This window comes from Procambarus clarkii, chromosome 17 (genome assembly GCF_040958095.1).
Source record: "Procambarus clarkii isolate CNS0578487 chromosome 17, FALCON_Pclarkii_2.0, whole genome shotgun sequence".
NCBI lineage: Eukaryota > Metazoa > Arthropoda > Malacostraca > Decapoda > Cambaridae > Procambarus > Procambarus clarkii.
In genome coordinates, this window is record NC_091166.1 from 11,744,606 (window position 1) to 11,762,658 (window position 18,053).

The window sequence follows — 18,053 nt, forward strand, 5'->3', positions numbered from 1 at the left end:
ACGCGGCAACAAGAAACTTTCTAAGCCAACACATGAAGGGACCGACAAGAATGAGAGGGAAGGATGAACCAGCCATGCTTGATCTGATATTTACCCTCAATGAGTGGGATATAAGGGAAGTTAAGATGGAAGCGCCCTTGGGAATGAGTGATCACAGTGTATTGATCATTGAGTACTTGGTAGAGCTAGGACTTATCTGCCCCAAAAAAGAACTAGAAAATAAAAGGCTGGCATACTGAAAAGGGAATTATGAGGAGATGAGAAGTTTCCTAAGGGATATACCATGGGACACAGACCTCAGAGCTAAGTCGGTAGAAGACATGATGGACTATGTCACCCAAAAGTGTCAGGAGGCAGTAAACAGGTTTATCCCGGTTCAAAGGGAAAACTCCGGGAATCAAAAGAAAAATCCATGGTTTAACAGGGCATGTATGGTAGCAAAGGAACTGAACAAAAGGGCGTGAAATAGCCCTTAAATCCGAAATAACAGAACACCAGAAAACAGAGAGAGATATACCAGAGAACCATGAATGAGTATGTTAGGGTGAGAAGAGAAGCAGAGAAAAATTATGAAAATGATATAGCAAACAAAGCCAAGACCGATTCAAAGCTACTTCACAGTCAAATCAGAAGGAAAACAACAGCGAAAGAACAGGTAATGAAACTTAGAATAGGCGAGGGCAGGTATACAGAGAACGACATAGAGGTGAGTGAAGAACTCAACAAGATGTTCCAGAAGGTCGTCACAATAGAACATGGTGAGGTTACTGTGCTAGTAGAGGGGGCAGTAAACCAGGTGGCCTTGGAAGGGGTTCAAAATTACGAGAGATGAGATCAAGAGACACCTGTTGGATCTGGATGTGAGAAAGGCTGTTGGTCCAGACGGGATCTCACCATGGGTATTTGAAAGAGTGTGCAGAGGCACTCTGCTTGCCACTATCCATAGTGTATAGTAGGTCACTGGAGACGGGAGACTTACCAGAAATATGGAAGGACGCTAATGTGGTCCCAATGCACAAAAAGGGTGTCAGACAAGAGGCACTGAACAACAGGTCAGTGTCCATAACTTGTATACCATGCAAAGTGCTGGAGAAGATCGTGAGAAAAATCTAGTAATTCATCTGGAAGAAGGGACTTCGTGACAAATCGCCAACATAGGTTCAGGGAGGGTAAATCTTGCTTTACTGGCTTAATAGAATTCTATGATCGGGTGACAAAGATTAAGCAAGAACGAGAAGGCTTTGCGGACTTCATTTTTTTGGACTGTCGGAAAGCCTTTGACACAGTCCCCCATAAGAGGCTGGTACATAAGCTGGAGAGACAGGGAAGGGTAACTGGTAAAGTGCTCCAGTGGATAAGGGAATTTCCTAAGCAATAGGAAGCAAAGAATTGCAGTGAGGGGGTGAGACCTCAGATTAACGTCGCCAGTGGAGTCCCACAGGGCTCTGTACTCAGTTCTATCCTGTTGCTGAGATATGTAAATGATCTCCAAGAGGATATAAACTCATTCCTCTTAATGTTTGCTGACGATGCCAAAATTATGAGAAGGATTAAGACAGAGGAGGACTGCTTGAGGCTTCAAGAAGACCTAAACAAACTAAAGGAAAGGTCGAACAAATGGTTGTTAGAGTTTAACCCAAGCAAATGTAATGTAATGCAGATAGGTGTATGGGACGGGAGACCAGTTAGGGGGTATCAGTTGGGAGTCAGAGAAAGAGAAAGATCTGGGGTTTGATATGACGCCAGACCTGTCCCATGAAGCCCATATCAAGAAGATAACATCAGCAGCATATACAAGGATGGCTAACATAAGAACAGCGTTTAGACACTTGTGCAAAGAATCATTCAGAAATTTGTATACCACCTATGTTAGACCAATCCTGGAGTATGCAGCCCCAGCATGGTGTCCATATCTAGTCGAGCATAAGACTAAAATGGCAAAATGTTCAAAGGTGTGCCACCAGACTAGTACCCGGGCTGAGAGGTATGAACTACAAAGGAGAGACTATGGGAATTAAACCTCACGTCACTAGAAGACAGAAGAGTTAGGGAGGATATGATCACCACGTACAAGATTCTCAGAGAAATAGACAGGGTATATAGGGCAGGTTATTTAACACAAGGGGCACATGCACTAGCGGACACTGGTGGAAACTGAGTGCCCAAATGAGCCACAGAGACGTTAGAATGATTTTTTTTAGTGTCAGAGTGCTTGACAAATGTAATGCATCAGTCAGTGATGTGGTGAAGGCTGACTCCTTACACAGTTTCAAATGTAGATATGATAGAGCCCAGTAGGCTCAGGAATCTGTACACCAGTTGAGAGGCGGACCAAAGAGCTCAACCCTCGCAAGCACAAATAGGTGAGTACAAATAGGTGCGTACGCACACACACACACACACACACACATAAATAAATAAAATAAAAAAACATTAGTTAGTAGTTAGTTACACTTGATTGATTGGTAGTTGAGAGGCGGGCCGAAAGTGAGCAGAGCTCAACCCTCGGACGACCAACTAGGTGAATACACACACAACTTACTTAAAACACTCACTATAGTAGGCTACATAGCTCCGGCCTGGAACCCCACCTGCAAAAAAGACAAACTGCAATTAGAAAAATCCCTCAGAAGCGAATATACACTACAATGTTTTTCTTTCACTGAGGGGGACTGAATAACATGGCATGGTTGTGGATGCTCGACCTTACCACAGATTAGACATGATAAAAGCATACAAGATACTCACATTGTGGACATAAGAATATTAAAAATACTCGCAAGGATGGGGGGAAGGGCTATAAAAAACGTTCAAAATACTCATATGTGGGACCTAAGAACGTACAAAATACTCATATGTAGGACCTAAGAACGTACAAAATGCTCATATGTGGGACCTTAGAACGTACAAAATGCTCATATGTGGGACCTAAGAATGTACAAAATGCTCATATGTGTGACCTAAGAACGTACAAAATGCTCATATGTGGGACCTTAGAACGTACAAAATGCTCATATGTGGGACCTAAGAATGTACAAAATGCTCATATGTGTGACCTAAGAACGTACAAAATGCTCATATGTGGGACCTTAGAACGTACAAAATGCTCATATGTGGGACCTTAGAACGTACAAAATGCTCATATGTGGGACCTAAGAACGTACAAAATGCTCATATGTGGGACCTAAGAACGTACAAAATGCTCATATGTGGGACCTTAGAACGTACAAAATGCTCATATGTGGGACCTTTGAACGTACAAAATGCTCATATGTGGGACCTAAGAACGTACAAAATACTCACAGAGTGGACATGATAAGAACATATAAAATACTAAAAATAGACTGAGAGAACAGAGACCCGCATGGAGGACCAGTTACATGGAGAGCTAAGCTGCTGGACGCGGCAACAAGAAACTTTCTAAGCCAACACATCAAGGGAGGCGATGAGTCACAATAACGTGGCTGAAGTATTTTACCTTCCTTCAAACGGCCTTTTCGCGCCTTTGAATCTTCCCTTCTTGCCGCCAAGCGTCGAAAGAACCAGCTCAGGTTTCTTAAAGACTGTCTTGCTGAGCAAGTTCTCCCTCTTTCTTTATCACACTTTCTCCATTTCAACACTTCGGGATAAGCTTACCCCTTCCATTTATCTTTCTTTCTCTTTCATTTTCTTTCTCTCTTCTCCCTTTTTCTGTTCATTGTCTTCTCCTACGCTCCCTTGCTATCCTCTTCTTATTCCTAATACTATCTCCGTCGGTGGTTATAATAGGAGCTGCCTCGTATGGGCCAATAAGCCTTCTGCAGTTCTCATTATTACTACTTCCCCTACACCTTACTTTCCTCCTCAGCTCTCTCTTGCCTATTTATTGCCTGTCCCCTACCTCCTCATCACAATCGACTTGAGAATGGTCCAGGACGGACCGAAACGTCGTCGTCCCTTCAACTTCTAGTGTGTGGTCTGGTCAACACATCAAGGGACCGACAAGAATGAGAAGGAAGGATGAACCAGCCATGCTTGATCTGATATTTACCCTCAATGAGTGGGATATAAGGGAAGTTAAGATGGGAGCGCCCTTGGGAATGAGTGATCACAGTGTATTGATCATTGAGTACTTGGTAGAGCTAGGACTTATCTGCCCCCAAAAAGAACTAGAAAACAGTTGTTTTCTAGTTCGTACAAAATGCTCATATATGGGACCTTAGAACGTACAAAATGCTCATATGTGGGACCTAAGAACGTACAAAATGCTCATATGTGGGACCTAAGAACGTTCAAAATGCTCATATGTGGGACCTTAGAACGTACAAAATGCTCATATGTGGGACCTTAGAACGTACAAAATGCTCATATGTGGGACCTAAGAACGTACAAAATACTCATATGTGGGACCTAAGAACGTGCAAAATACTCACAGAGTGGACATGATAAGAACATACAAAATACTAATGGGAATGGACAGACAATTTGTTAATGCTCACCATAATGCACAGTGGAACTAGCGATTGTAATTGGATATTAGGAGACATAAATTAGCTGTAGAGAGATTATGAAGAACGTTTTCAGCACAAAAGTTTCAAGATAAAAGGCGCATTCAGAATTTTTACGGTAAATGTACCTTCCAATTAAACAGAAGACAAACTGGCAAATGCCTCGAGAAAAAGAAGTCATTGTATTGTTGGATTTGGTAGCTAAAATTATGAAGCTAGCTCAAGTCTGCAAGCAGATAGGTAAACACACACACACACACACATTCGTGACAACCCATCAACATGGGTTCAGGGAGGGCAAATCTTGCCTTACAGGTTTGATAGAATTCTATGATCAGGTGACAAAGATTAAACAAGAAAGAGAAGGATAGGCGGATTGCATTTTTTTGGACTGTCGGAAAGCCTTTGACACAGTACCCCATAAAAGGTTGATACATAAGCTGGAGAAACAGGCAGGAGTAACTGCTAGGGCGCTCCAGTGGATAAGGGAGTACCTAAGTAATAGGAAGCAGAAAGTTATAGTGAGGGGTGAGACCTCAGAATGGCGTGAAGTCACCAGTGGAGCCCCACAGGGTTCTGTGCTTGGACCTATCCTGTTTCTGATATACGTAAATGGTCTCCCAGAGGGTATAGACTCATTCCTCTCAATGTTTGCTGACGACGTCAAAATTATCAGAAGGATTAAGACAGAGAAGGACAGCTTGAGGCTTCAAGAAGACCCGGACAAGCTGCAGGAATGGATGAACAAATGGCTGTTAGAGTTAGACTCACGGCTTGTACTGTACGAGGCGTTGGAAAATCACGGGCAGCAATAATTTGTTATTCATTCAAGGTGATGCCTGAAGGGGTGACTGTATGACCTGGGAAATTGATCTTTTCCTTTAAAAATTAGCACTTTGAGGGTTTTATTTGTAAATTTGCTTCTGCAAACTTTGCAAGTACTTTCTCAAGGTTGTGCAAGTGAGTCTGAACATCTTGCAACATGATTATGAGATCATTAAGGTACACCAGAAGAGTACTACCTATCAGTCAAATTGGATTGTCATGAGCCTTGAAAAGGCTATTCGCCTACTCCGCAGTTCAAATGCCATTCTTTTGAATTGAAAATGACCATTGGGAGTAAGGCTGTCAACTGTTAACTTTCATCATCAAGGGGGATTTGTCAGGTTCCCTGCAACAAATCTAAATTTGAGAGTACTTTGTTACGACCTATGCTTTGCAACAAAACTTTTAAGACTGGAAGTGGGGAAACGGTCAGGTATAGTTTCTCTGTTAAGCTTCTGGTAGTCGATTCCTGGTCTCCATGTTCCATCTCGCTTTGGTACAAGAATCAATGGAGCGTTCCATGCAAAATATTTGACTCAATCACATCACTCTGTAGCATTTTCTCTATAATTGTATCATCTGCTCGCTGCGAATGCAGTAAATGGTAAGTTTTTACATTAATTGGTGTAGTTTCTTGCTCAAGGGGAATTTTATACATAATAAGTGGAGTGAGACCTAACTTTTCTCCTGGTAGAGCTACAATTTTTCTCCTGGTAGAGCAATAAAATACACATTCTATTTTTATTCAAAATTTTCAAAAGTTGAGCCAAGTAGACAGGGAAATCAGTAGGACTGAGGTGTTGCGCTTACACCTGTCTGTGATCCACATTTTCCTGTAGGGACATTTGAGTGCACATTTAAGTGCACACACACACAGTGTGTTCCATGGAGACATCATCCACCATTCGCATTGGTAATGAGTAATGAGCTAAATCTACAACGTGGGTGCAAGACTGGAGATGGATGTCAGCATTGCTAGTGTTTGCAACATACAATGTGAGGGTGCCATCCTGCACTGTGTGCCAGGAGGGTTCAACAAACGTACCGTTCACTTTACACGTTTCACTTTCCGCAATGACATCCAATAACTCAGGCACTACCTGAACCTAAACTCCTTTTCTGGTGAGAGAATGAGTGTGCAGCACAGTGTCAGTAGCTGTGGAACCACTGTCTTCAGAGATGGAAGCTGCTAGGCGAGCAAGACAACGAGAATCATTAAGGGCGTCACCGTCCAGAAAGTCTCCATTCTCATTCTCCTGAACAACTGCACAGCTACAATGCTTCAAGTGAGTACCTGTTTTTTCGGGTATGCTACTGCAGCAAGGATCTGACAAACCAACGCTAGCAAGTCGGCTGTCGACAAAATGAGCATAATCCCTCTGACGGTTGAACTCATGACCAATTCTAAACATACTACATAAATGTATGACCGTCTCCAAAATACTGATATTCCAACGATGGGGAAACAATGCAATATTTTCATCCATCATGGTGTACAAACCCAGTAATATATCACCTGGAAAGTGGATACTGTCGACAACTAAGCATGTTACAAAAATCGTGATGTCCTTTAACTTGAGTGGGAGGTCGATTTCCCCCATGACTGTAACTTTATTTCCAGAAACACCACTCAGAAAACATATGGGGTGACTTTCTTACTGTGACAGAGGGCTTACTTGCAATATCTATAAGAGCTGCCGGCTTGACAATATTTATTTCAGCACCTAAATCTATGAAGAGTTTTAAAACGCTACCATGTACTAGGGGCTGTTACTAAAGGACCATGTGCAGACGATGAGTCACAATAACATGGCTGAAATTATTTGACCAAACCACACACTAGAAAGTGAAGGAACGATGACGTTTCGGTCTGTCCTGGACCATACTCAATCAACTCAATCGACCTTTCCAGGTGGTTAGTCTTACCACAATGCCAACAGGAGGCAGTGGTTGGTCGTGGACTATAGCGTCTCAGCAACTTATGAAGAGGGGAATTTGACAGCAGGCGATGACCATTCTGCGACTGTTATGGTATCGGCACCATTGTCTGAGTGTGGCATGGCAATTCCAGGGCCATCTATGAGTCTGCATTCAAACTTCCCTGGTATTGGATGCTACGTGGACAACGCCATCTATTGGTGGTGGCGTGGCAGCGATTAATGGCTCCTGTTTCCTGCCCTAGTCAGAAAGAGAGTTCGACGTGGACGACATCTGGTGGATAGCGTGTCACGATCAGCGCCATCTGTTGTGCTACAGAGCATAATGTCAACTCCCAGGTGAATGAGTAGTACCTCATGGTTTCCCCAGTGTACAGTCCAATCGAAATGATTACTTTTATGTCCACAGAAGTGACGTGTGGAGGCAGTGGTACTGAGGAAGGCTGTTTTACCTTGGGCAGTCCACGTACTCCCAGCTTGGTCCTGGAAGAAGACTGAGTTACCCGCCGTCGATCTGGGCAGAGTGTTAGTTGCTAATATACACAGTGTTGGTATTAGAGCGGCGTACCCCCGGGATTGGCTTAGGAGAGTGATGGACGACAGTGAGGTGTCTATCGTGAAGTGCTGCTAGCAGGTTGCTGGTGGCTTCTGCCAGAGGTTAGCTACCCCTGTATCTCGTTGTTTGTGACTCCGATCAGCGTGTTGCTGAAGTCCTCTGCGAGTGAGTTGCTGGAGAGCGAGAGTGGGATGTAGGCACCTCGTGATACTGTGTCAGTGGACTGGCCCATGTAAAAGGTGAACTCGCCACTGTTTATCAATACACTTGCACAAGGTACTGGACGGTAGAAACGCTGGAGTTGGTGTACACTGCCAACGCCGTAGTGTCCTGCGTGAAAGTGACACTGCTGTATATACGAGTAGTCATAGTCTATTTATTCTAATATATATATTTTTTAATGGTGAAAGTATAAATATATTGGTGAAGGGAACAGTGTATTGTTCATCCCCCTTTCTCTTTATTACACTATACAAACATTTATTGAAAGCATACTACCGACTTGGGGTCGGATACTATAAAAGAGGTTACAACATCACGAACCCGGTTACTGGTCCTAAGTGGCCGTAACATAATTGGCATCCCCAGCGGGATCCGACCTCTTGTCAAGTGCGTTTGACTTTGCGAGCAACTGCTCCATTTGAGTCAGAAGGAGCTGCAACAGGGTTAGACATTGTCACTATAGTGGAATTTACTTGCGAATGTAGATTTTAATTAGCCACATTAGGCATAAGAAGAACAATTACAAAATACAGTATAACACAACACTCATAAATGGCAAAACTTGGCTCGAGTAAGTCAATGGCAAAAATAAAAATTTAAAATGTACTTAGGAAAACACAATATTGGAAATTAAACAAAATTGTAAATTAAATTTGCAAAATGGTATGAATATGACCAGTAAAAGTTTGAATCAAATGGACTGTTGAAGAGAATGAATTACTTTGCAATATTATAACAACTGTTGTAATTAGCAAGCAAAAATACTGGAACACAAGTAATTTGTGGAACACTTGAATTGGTAACATATTAAAGTCACATTTAATGTAAAATACTGAAAGAATTAACTTCAAATTAAAGTCTGGGGAGAGTATAAAAAAAATTATACAGTACACTTCTTACTGCTGGAAAACAATTATGTTATACTTAATGCACTTAATCAGAATATACTTGAAATACTGTACATTGCTAATAATATACAATGGAATTGTTGGGAGAAGAAATGTTGAAAAACACCACAGAAAAGGTGTGTGTGGGGTGGGCAGCCAACTCCTGTGTTATTAAGTCACTGAAGGTGGCAATACATTCTATACAGGGTTATTTCCCTCTTAAAACACTGTTATTGTATTCCAAAGTAAGTACCAGCTATCATCTACTTAACTCGGGGGTGCAGGATATGCAGTTCAACAGTAGCCAATTAAGAGAACGGAGTCAAAGTGTGTAGAGTAGATACTCAGATGGTTTTTTATATGTGGGGCGACAGTAGCGCACCTTGCGGTAGTGACACGAAGCTTGGATTGATGACACAGGAGTGAAGATGAAGTTGACAAGGAATGACGATGTTGCAGAGACGATGATGTTGACCAGACCACACACTAGAAATTGAAGGGACGACGACGTTTCGGTCCGTCCTGGACCATTCTCAAGTCGATTGTGAGAATTGTGATTGTGAATTGTGATTGTAACATCAACGAGACGATGATGTTACAATGATAACGGCAAAGAAAAGCACAGGTGACACTCACTATCTTGGCAAAGTTCACTAATGGGTGATGGAGAAGTAGCGATGGTAGTGGCGGTGCTGGTGACGTAGCTGTTCAAGCCGCAGGTTAACACAGAATTGTTCTTAATTAAAAAACTGGACAACACATCCGGAGATGAGTTGATGACGATGACACTAGCTGGAACAGTACAGACGAGCACACACAAGGCGTGTGGTGGGTGGCCCAGGAAGTTCGAGAATGGCGCTTGAAATTCAAAATGGCTGGCGCGGGAATTCTCCTCTCACCTCACTGATGAGAAATTGTGCTTGCTGCAAAATATCGTGCCTAACTTTATGAGAACGTTGACCTACAGCAGTGGATGATGGTAGGACCCCGGACTGGTACTGTATGATGAATATTGACGCTGCATGAGTTTAGCTGTGCCGGGTGGCGGCTTTTGCTGTGATGAGATAGGTGGGCATTTGAGTTTCTGGCTCAGAAAAAAAAAATTCTGATATCCTAGTGCTGCTACCAGTATTTGTACCAGTATTTGTTCTTGCTTGTTTCTTGAAGAGGTACACATTGTAGATCCCTACAAGGACTTTATTGAGTTAGGTAACTAAGATAGATGTGAAGCACCGAGGTCCTACTAGCTCTAGGTCTGTGAGATACTGGTGCGCCCTATTTGAGAGCGGGCACTGCCGCTGTATGGGAAATGACGTCAGAGGCCTAGCTGACTCAGGATTGGCTATACACCAACCGTCTTACAATTTGAAAGCTAACACCGGCATATCCCTACCACCTGGCACATCCCTCTACCCCGGCACATCTGAAGAGTGTTTTGAGAGTGCTTCTATTCCCTGAGCCTGGCCTGAAGCCTGCTCAACTTATGATAATTTGGTTCAACAGGCTGTTGCTTGAACGGCCCACAGGCCCACATAACCACTACAGCCTGTTTAGTCTGGCACGTCTTGTAAGAATCTGTCTAAATTCTTTTGAATACATCCACCTTTGTTCCGGCAAAATTCCTAATGCTTGCTAAAAGGGGTTTTGAACAGCCGTGGACCCTTGATGATAAGACAGTCCTCTCTGATTGTGCCCAATGCACCTTTATTCCTCAATGGCTCTATTTTAAATTTCCTACCGTATCTTTCGCTTTAGTACGTTTTAATTCTACTGTTCATATTTGGGACCTGTCTATTCAATATCTTCCATGTATTTATTATTTAACATCTTTCTCGTCTCGTTTCCAGAGAGTACATTTTGAGAGCTTTGAGAGGGTCTCAGTAATTCAGACGTTTTATCGTGTCTATGTGTGCCATATATATTCTCGGTAGTTCCTAAAATTCAGAGATCTCTACTGCTCTGAAAAAAGGGAAAGTGAATACCGAGCATTACTCAAGATGGGACAGCACCAGTGATTTAAATAGTGCTTGCATTGTTGTGGAATCCCTGGATTTGAACGTTCTCCTAATCCATCCAATCATTTTCCTACCCACCGCTATATATGTTCGGTTATGTTCACTAAATGACAGGTCGTCATGCGTCATAATTCCCAGATCTTTTACATGTTGCTTTCCTTCTATGAGTAGGCATGATTGTGTCTTGTACCCTGTGTTTCATTTAACCATTAAACTGTGCACATTATATATATACAATCTGAGAAACTGTCATCAAATTGCGCACATTGTATAGATACGATTATGGGTGCCGCACATGATTTAAAAGTCCCATGCAGTAAAGAGAGCACCCATACACTAGCCAGAGGCGGTAGTAAACAGACGTCATCTTGGAACAAAATCCAGCGTAGGCCGCCATTGTGTGGAGGCCTCAGTTACCCAACAGAAATCATGGCGAGCACATCACATTCCAGCAGCCGACGTGCGTCAGACGCATCAGCAGCATCTCGCCCAGCCAAGCACCGCCGCATGGCACCACATGGTGACAATGAAGAACTCTTATCTACAAGTAAATTTCTATCGTCGCCTGTTCCCACCCCTACTGGACATAGATCACCTTCAGTTCGTGGTCCATGGATTCCTCACCGTCGTACCAGTGTTGGGTCTCGCAAGACACCAGGTATATTTGTCTGGAGTGATAGTGAAGATTTTGTACTCCGGCCTTAGATAATGCAGATGTTGGGATTACAGACGTTTCCCGGGATACAGGTGATGACATCAGTAAAATGTAATTCTTTACTGCTTATTTTGATGAGGCGCTCATGAAACATATTGTTTAATAATTATTGTTTATATATAATAATGTTTATTATTGTTCATGTCAATAATAATGACATGATGGTGGGTGCTGTAGAGTGTGTACGTAAAATAATAAAGCAGACCAAGAAGATTTTTTTCCACCTTCTTGACATAACAATGCTGAATAGTTACAATATGTATCTTGTCAAAACAGGTACTAAACCAAATTACCGTGCGTTCAGTTTTGTTGTAGTGACACAATTACTAGAAAAGTTTGGCAATCCAGTTCCTGGCATACAGAGGTGCATTGTGAACCCATTATTGCTTCATGCTCCTTACATGCTGACTTTCAGACAGACAAATGCAATTCTTCGAAAAGGACGACGATCCTGATGGTACCAAACTACCGAGGTTGCTCTGTTCAGATATAAAGCGTCGCTTTGCATATTACACTGCAACCTGGCGACTAAGCGTCCTGCGGGCCATAAACTGCGAGCGACCATGAAGATCCCATCCATCCACAGATCTCTGGTATCAGCTATTGATACTGGTAATAGATCTAAAAGGCTTCCACTTACGGGCTATTCATGCCGTGCCACCTTTTGGGTGGTTTAATCTTTATCAATCAATCAATCTGCTGACTTTCAGGCACACGCAATAAGGAATTTACCACCAACTGGAAAGCGTGCAGTAGGGCAGCGTGAGTGCATTGTGTGTACGACCACACAAAAGAGGACACAGAAACGTAAATGGGTGCTAACATGGTGTTCAGCATGTGCCGTCCCTTTGTGCCATGTGACCTGTTTTGAAGAGTACCACACTGTCCAAGACTACTCAGTGTCCAATAATGATGCACAAACATGTACATATTGTTTGAATTAGTGTATATATTGAAAATAAAGCAGAATACATTATATATTTCTTCTAAAATAACACATTTGTTTGCGCATAATTGTGACACTAATATATGACAGTGTAATGAATTTATAACAGTTGTATTATAATACAACATCAAGTGACAATATATTGAACAATATCAGTGAAAAAAGGGTTGTAAAATACGCCACAGATACTGTAAATAATGCCGCTAAAATAAATTCCCAAAGTGCCCAAGTGCAGTGAATGTAATTCACTGCACTTGGTCTGCACTTCACTGCGGCTTGATCATATTTCATTGACCATCACTCTCTGTATTGTGTTTGAGAGAAAGTTTAAAATGCAATACCCCACTTTACCCGTTTTTACTATTGAGCTCATTTTATGGACTATCATTCCATGGTCCTATATGTCGTATGTCTTTACAATATCTGTGTATTCAACATCTGCATTTTGCTTTTCCTCTAAGGCTTCTGAGATTCTGTCATGGTGGTTGAGTAACTGTGACAGACAGGATCTTCTCGCTCTAAATCCATCTTGTCCTAGGTTGTGAAGTTCATTATTTTTCATAAAACTTAAAATTTTATTCTTAATCACTCCTTCAAAAACTTTGATGTGTGATGTTAGTGCAACTGGGATATAACTTTTGCCAAAGCTTTTCTACCTCCCTTGTGTAGAGAAGCTATATCTACTGATTTAAGTGCTGCTGGTATCTCCCCAGTATCCAGGCTCGTTCACCATATTACACTGAGTTACTACTGGTATTTAACATTTCTTTATGAAAATTGAATTCCATGAGTCAGGGCATGGGGCTGAGGGCATATTGTTAATTTCTCTTTCAAAGTTTTCTGAGTTCTTGTTAATATCGGTTATATTATCTGCATCTTGGAAGTCATTTATAAAGAAACTATCCAGATCCTCAACTTTCATGTTGTTTATGGGGGGTGCAAAACATAGCCTCATACTGGCCTTTCAGAATTTCAAAAATATCTTTGTTGCCCTCTTTGTATGAACCTTAATTTGTAAGTAAAGGTCCAATACTGTTGGAAGGGATGTTTTATTTTTATTTTTCTCTTGTATAGATTATCCCCAATAGGATTCCCTGTGACCCCTCCCCCCCAAGGAGAGGCATGGCCCCCAACAGGCCCCTCTGGGGCCCCCGTGTGTTGCATGATAACACCGCAGGAAGATGTGTGTCTTGCCATCGCTTGTGTTGCAGTGAGTGATGTGAAGGGTGACAGGGACGCTGGTTTCTTACGGCGCTGCTTCGTCACGGATACCTGATGACACCCAGGACACTCTCTCTGTCTCTGTCTCTCTGTCTCTCTCTCTCGCTCTCTCTATCATGTGTGTGTGTGTGTGTGTGTATTCACCTAGTTGTATTCACCTAATTGTTCTTGCGGGGGTTGAGCTTTGTTCTTTCGGCCCGCCTCTCATCTGTCAATCAATCAACTATAACTAACTACTAACTAACTAATTAGTTTTTCCCGCACACACACACACACACACACACGGGAAGGAGCTCCGTAACACCTGTCTAACTCCCAGGTTTCTATTTACTGCTAGGTAAAAGGAGCATTAGGGTGAAAGAAATTTTGCCCATTGGTTCTGAGGGAATGAAACCCGGGCTACAGAATTACGAGTCCTGCGCGCTGTCCACTCAGCTACCAGACACCTGTCAGTTAGCATGTGTGTGGGTGTGTACTCACCTAATTGTGCTTGTGGGGGTTGAGCTCTGGCTCTTTGGTCCCACCTCTCAACTGTCAATCAACTGATGTACAAATTCCTGAACTTACTGGGCCCTATCATATCTACATTTGAAAATATGTATGGAGTCAGCCTCCACCACATCACTGCCTGATGCATTCCATCCGTTACTACTGTGACACTGAAAAAGTTCTTTCTAACGTCCCTGTGGCTCACTTGGGTACTAAGTTTCCACCTGTGTCCCCTTGTTCATCTTCCACCCGTGTTAAACAGTTTATCTTTATCTACCTTGTCAATTCCTCTGAGAATTTTGTAGGTAGTGATTATGTCTCTCCTTACTCTTGTGTCTTCGAGTGTCGTGAGGTACAATCACGCAGCCTTTCTTCGTAACTCATGCCTCTTAGTTCTGGGACTAGCCGTGTTGCATATTTCGGAACTTATTAAAGCTTCGCCTTGTGATGGACAAGCTGGGGCCGAATACTCTAGGATTGGTCTGACAAATGTGGTATACAAGGTTTTGAATGATTCCTTACACAGGTTCCTGAAAGCAGTTCTGGTGTTAGCCAGCCTCGCATACGCCGCCGATGTTATACTTTTGACGTGGGATTCAGGAGACAGGTTTGGTGTGATATCAACTCCTAGATCCTTCTCTCTGTCCGTTTCATGGAAGACTTCATCTCCAATTCTGTATCCTGCGTCTGGCCTCTTGTTTCCACTGTATAGTTTCATTACCTAAATTTTCTCGGGTTGAACTTTAGTAGACATTTGTTGGACCGTTCATTCAGTCTGTCTAGATCATCTTGCGGCCTCATACTGTCTTCCTCCATCTTAATCCTCCTCATAATTTTTGCATCATCAGTAAACAATGAGAGGAATGATTCTATACCATTTGGAAGATCATTTACATATATAAGAAAAAGTATGAGGTCCAAGGACTTAACTCTGCGGGACCCCACTGGTGACGTCTCGCCAGTCTGAGACCTCACCCTCACAGTGACTCGCTGTCTTCTGTTACTTAGGTACTCCCTTATCCAATGGAGTACCTTCCCTTTATCTCCTGTCTGCATCTCCAGCTTTCGCACTAGTCTCTGGTGTGCCACTGTGTCAAAGGCTTTCTGGCAATCCAAAAATAAGAAGTCTGCCCACCCCTCTCTTTCTTGTTTGATTTTTGTTGCCTAATCGTAGAATTTAATTAATCCTGTGAGGCATGACTTGCCATCCCTGAAACCATGTTGATGTTGTGTCACAAAGTTCCTTCGCTCCAGATGTTCCACTAACTTTTTTCGCATAATTTTCTCCATGAGCTTGCAAGGTATGCAAGTTAGGGACACTGGCCAGTAGTTCAGTGCCTCCTGTCTATCCCCCTTCTTGTATATTGGGACTACGTTTGCTGTCTTCCAAATTTGTGGCAGTTAACCTGTTACCAGTGATTTGTAATACACCATGGAGAATGGCAGGTACAGTGCTTCCACTCCTTCCTTTAGTATCCATGCCGATATGCCATCTGGGCCTATAGCCTTTGTCACATCCAACTCTAGCAAAAGCTTCCTTACATCCCCACTGGTAATCTCAAATTCTTCTAGTGGTGCCTGGTTAACTATTCCTTCTCTTATCTCTGGAACTTCATCTTGCTCTAATGTTAAAACTTCCTGGAATTTCTTATTGAGTTCCTCGCACACTTCTTTGTCGTCAGTAGCGAATCTATCTGCCCCATCCTCAGTTTCATTACCTGTTTCTTCATGGTTATCTTTCTCCTGATGTGACTGTGCAGCAATTTGGGTTTAGTCTTAGCCTTGCTTGCTATGTCATTTTCATATTGCCCTTCTGCCTCTCTTCTCATCCTGACGTATTCATTCCTGGCTTTCTAGTATCCTTCTCTGCTCTCAAGTGCCCTGTTATTTCTATAGTTTCTCCATGCTCTTTTACTTTGTTGTTTAGCTAGCCTACATCTCTGATTAAACCATGGGTTTCTCATCTGCAATTAACTTTTTAACTTTAGCGCCAAGATAAACTTTTCTGCGGTCTCCTTGCATTTCTGCATGATGTATTCCATCATTTCGTGGTCTGTCTTTCCCCTTAGCTCTGTTTCCCATGTTATATCCATTAGAAATTTTCTCATCTCCTCGTAATTTCCCTTATGGAATTCTAGCCTTTTCCTTTCAGTTCCCTTTCTCAAGTACTTTAACCCTTCTTGGACCAGATACTCGAAGAAGGGTTATACCATAGTACACAGTGGTCGTAGTACATAGTATATAGTACACTACACTCGACCATAGTACACTGTGGTCGTTCATTCCTACCGGGGCCTCGAAGTTATTTTCCCTTATGTCGGAGTCATTCAGATTGAAGACTAGGTTGAGTGTCGCTGGCTCATAATTTCCCTTCATTTTTGTGGGTTCCCTGACATGCTGGCTTAAAACGTTTTTAGTTGCCACCTCCAGTAGTTTAGCTCTCCACATTTCCTCTCCTCCATGCAGTTCCTTGTTCTCCCAGTCTATCATTCCGTGATTGAAGTCCCCCATGATGAGCAGATGGGATCGATTTCTACAGACAGCAGAGGCTGCCCTCTTAATTATGTTATTAACTGCCATATTGTTTCTGTCATACTTTTGCCAGAATCTTCTGTCATTAGGTGGAGGATTATATATCACTGTTACTGCTACTCTTGGTTCTCTATTGTTATGGTGCCTGTTATGTAGTCTCTAAACCCTTCACAGCCTGGGATAACCATCTCCTTGAAACTCCATTCCTTTCTCATAAGTAGGGCCACTCTGCCTCCTCCACTACCCTCCCTCTCTTTCCTTATTACAGTGTAATCCTGGAACACCGCATTCTTTATGATTCCTGAGAGTTTTGTTTTCGTGAGTCCAATTACATCTGGGTTTACTTCTTGTGCTCTTTCCCTAAGTTCACTTGCCTTGCTTATAATCCTGTCTATGTTCGAGTACATCACCTTGAAGCTGACTCTTTTCTGTCCATCCTCCGCTTCTCTTGATTCCACAGGAGTAGGTAAACATGGAGGGTCAGGGATGGGGAGGGGGAAGGGGGGCCCCAAGGTTGTGAGGGGGGCTCAGGGTGAGGGGGGACCTGGGATTGAGGGGACTGGGAGGATCCAGTTTGGAGAGGGTAGGGGCGAAGTGAGGGCTTGTAGGGGTGGGTGAGAAGGGAGGGCTTGGGGGGTTGGGAAAAGAGGGGGGTTTGGGGGGAAAGGGCTGAAGGGAGGGCTTGGGGAGGTGGGAGAGAAATGAGGGCTTGGGAAAAGGGGGAGAAAAGAGGGCTTGTGGAGGCAGGAGAGGAGGGAGAGCTTGGGGAGGGTTAGGGAGAAGAAAGGGATTAGGGTGGTGGGGGAGCGTAGGGGCTGGGGCAGGTAGGGCTTCTATTGGGTGGGAGGTGGGTGTGATCCTCCTCCCACTGGGGCTGTTGAACTGCCTGTGGAGGGTTCCCCACTCCCTTCTGGGATCATAGGGTTCTGGGCTGTGGTTCCCCTGTTTCCTGTCCCTCTCCCTGCACTCCTTAATCGCTGCTGCTGCCCTCATGCTCTCCTCCCTAGTCATATCCCTCTGCAGGAATACCTTTTTGAACTTCTGCACATTGAGTAGGCTGCTCTTCTTTGCTAAAATTTCTTCTTTTGTGTCCTTGCTTTTGAAAACCACTTTTATCAATCGATCTTTGTTCTTATTGTACCGGCCAAGCCTGAAAACCTTTTCTATATTCTGTTCTTCTCTCTCCTTCTGTACCCTTTCAAGGATCTCTTTGACTGTGGC